This window comes from Lonchura striata, chromosome 31, assembly GCF_050655825.1.
Source record: "Lonchura striata isolate lonStrDom1 chromosome 31, ASM5065582v1, whole genome shotgun sequence".
Lineage (NCBI taxonomy): Eukaryota > Metazoa > Chordata > Aves > Passeriformes > Estrildidae > Lonchura > Lonchura striata.
The window spans coordinates 3,810,131-3,813,558 of NC_140733.1; the positions used below are offsets into that span (position 1 = coordinate 3,810,131).

The 3,428-nt window shown below is 51.9% G+C and overlaps 1 pseudogene; it reads left to right on the top strand.

Annotated features, from left to right (window-relative positions):
- The first annotated feature begins 240 nt into the window (after positions 1-240).
- LOC146764758 (uncharacterized) lies at positions 241-2,651 on the top strand (annotated as a pseudogene).
- Positions 2,652-3,428: the final 777 nt, after the last annotated feature.

Below are 3,428 nucleotides of genomic sequence, written 5' to 3' on the forward strand. Positions count from 1 at the left end.
ACACCACAACCACCTTGCCTACTGGATTCCCAGAGGACAAGAGCTCCATAAGCACCACTGGACCTTCAGAGGAAGACCAGACCCTTCTACAGGATCGCCACTTTGACACAATCACGTTCATCACTCCAGCTGGACTGCAGCCACAATTTCATCAGACTGCTACCACCACCCTGAGCAACGGGGTGTCAGGTTATATCCTGACTCTGTCAGATTAAGACAGTGTTTCTGTATCACTGCCTTGATCTTAATTTTCTTATTCAATTGTCATTCTGGCTTAGACTCTCCCCCTGGTTTGCCTTCCAACCAGTAACAAACTCACTGTGCTCATAACTTTTTTCCTCCCAAAACAGGATTTCCCATCCCCAAAAATTCGCCAGATGGAGGAGGAGGCTGCAAGGAAGAGGAAGATGCCCTGGAACACCCAGGCAGGTGAGGAGGAAGTCAGTGCCCCATTCCCCCTCTCTCCTGCCCCATCTCCCAGCCCAGCATGGCCCCTGGCTGCAGGACAGCCCCGCTGCCGGTGCCCTCCTGCCGGGGATGCACTGGGGGGATCTCCTTGCCCTTCCCTCTGGCACAGAGGCAAATCCCATCCTCTCCCTGTCCTTCCTCCCCCAGACAAGGAGAAGAAGATAAAGACCAGGGAGGATAAATCCCCGCAGCAGAACCTCATGGAAGAGGCCATTTTGAGCAGCTCCACGGTGCAGGAATACAACAGGGAGGAAAAGCCCCAGAGATCCCACAGGAGGAGGGGCTGCAAACCCAGCCCAGGATGCTCTGAGGAGGAAAGACCCACTCTGGGCCTGGAAGGTGGGCAGAGCTTCAGCCAGAGCTCAGAGCTGGTGGTGCCTGAGAAGCTTCCTGATGGGGAGAAGCCCTACAGGTGCTTGGAGTGTGGGAAGAGCTTCAGGAAGAGCAACAGCCTGATCTGCCACCAGATGATCCACACTGGGGAATGGGCCTACGAGTGTGGGGAGTGTGGGAAGGGCTTCAGCTGCAGCTCTGCCCTTGTCACCCACCAGAGCATCCACACTGGGGAGAGGCCCTATGAGTGTCCTGAGTGTCAGAAGAGGTTTCACACCAGCTCCACTCTCCTCCTGCACCAGCGGCTTCACACGGATGAGAGGCCCTTCTGCTGCCCGGACTGTGGGAACGGATTCAAGCGCAACTCCACCCTTGTCACCCACCGGCGCATCCACACTGGGGAGAGGCCCTATGAGTGTAAGGAATGTGGGATGAGCTACAGCACAAGATCCAACTTGATCCGCCACCAGAGGATCCACACTGGGAAAAGGCCATACAAGTGTGAGCAATGTGAGAAGGGCTTCAGCCAGAGGTCCAACCTGATCATCCACCAAATGATCCACACTGACAAGAGGCCCTATGAGTGTCCTGAGTGTCAGAAGAAGTTTAAGACCAGATCTAATCTCCTCTGCCATCAGCAGATTCACATGGATGAGAGGCCCTTCCGCTGCCCCGACTGTGGGAAGGGCTTCAAGTACAACTCTTCCCTTGTCAAGCACCGGCGCATCCACACTGGGGAGAGGCCCTACCAGTGTCCCCAGTGTGGGAAGAGCTTCACCCAGAGCTCTCATTTGACCAAACACCAATGGAGACACTAGTAAAGGAAGCCCTGAGAGTCCCCAAACTGCATGAAGATCTTTGTGCCCTGCTCCAGCCTTATCCCCCATGGGAAGACCCATGCTGTGCAAAGGCCTGGTGACCCACATTCCCTGTGATCCATGTTGGGAAGACACCTGACTGGTCATCTTTTTGGTTTGGCCTTAACATTCTTCAGATATGTCTTTATCAATTAAAACACCTGAAATAGGACTGAAAAGAAAGTAATAATTTAGAGATTCAAAGTCCAACCCTTTAACAGGTATTTGAGATGAAATTTATAGTCTGGGGACATATTCTGAAGGATTTGTGGGTTCTTGGGGGATTTCAGGCTGTGTTCTCCACATCTTTGCCCTCCCAAAGTCAAGATGGATTGATCTGTCACCTCAAAATGACTCAGTTTCACTGAAAACACCCAAATCTTACCCCACCTCAAAATGGCTTATTTCCACCTCAAAAAACTCTAACCCATGACAAAAGAACCAATTCCACAGCCTCCAGTGTGAGATGGGGTAGGAGGGAAATTGGGAGAAGTGGTATCCAAATTTAAAGGGTGTGGGATCATGATTATGTGCAGCTGGGTGTATGGGATATATTTTGAAAGTAAATAAAACATTCAGAATTATTGCTTCCTGTCCCATTAATTTTCAGTCAGTTCTGTTTTGCTTTTCAGAGTGCCACCTTCTCAGTTGATTGTGTTTGTGTCCTCCTTTCTCTCCTGCCTTCCTTTGCCTGCTCTGTTTATCTCTCAGTGTCTCCCTTGACCCAGGGAAGCTCCCACCAAAGACCCTGCTCTGATTTCATTCCCAATCCATGAGCTACAACCACCATGGGTGAAGTTATGAAGGCTGGCAGTGAATGTCACTGTAGGATCTTGCTCCACTTGGCTTTTGACTCTTCCACAAGAGCTTTGCCTTCAAGGGCAGGATCATCTTTTCCTGGCTGGGAACTGGAATTCCATCCCCAAGGAGTGTGTGCCATGGATCCCAGAGGGGCATTCCCGAGGCTCCCAGGGTGCTGCTCCTGCCGTGCCTCCCAAGGAGCTGTGCAGGGCAGGGGACAAGGTGCAGCAGCTGTGTTGGTTCTGCAGTGCCACAACAGCCCCTGGTTCCATGAGTTTCTGCACTGCCAACAACGGTTCCTGGGTTCCATGATGCCCTGCTGTGTCCCCATGGATATTTGGTGTCATGAAGTTCTTCAGTGTCACAATGGCCACCTCGCTCCATGAGCTTCCACAGTATCCAAATGGCCTCCTTGGATGGGCAGTGTCACCATGGGCCATTGGCTCCATGCAGCCCCGCTGGGTCACCATGGACTCCTTGGTTCCATGAGGTTCTGGAGGTGTCTCCATGGTCTCCTTGGATCCACTGTGTCACAATGGACCACTGGATCCACGTGGCCCTTCTGTGCCACCATGGCCCCTTGGTTCTATGGGACCCCAGGGTCACAATTGACTCCTTGCTTCCACGTCACCCCCTCAGTGCCAAAATGGCCCCTTCATTCCATGAGTGGCACAAAAGATTTATAGAAACATTGAGCAAATCCTGCTTAACACAGCTGGAAACATCTGTTTGCATTCCAAAGAGAGGTTAAACATGAGGATGGCACCAGCAGCTTCCATCTGCAACATGGATCTAGGGAAAGGACAGGGACAGAGAATTCAGCTGGGAGACTCAGAGAATTCTGCTTCCAGAGATCATTTCTGGTCACACTGTCCCTTGTAGAAAGGTGACACCATTCCAGGCAGCCTGTACTGAGCAGGTGGTTCCTGAGTGGGGTTTGTTGTTCAGGAAACCTGCTCAGGCTTTTCA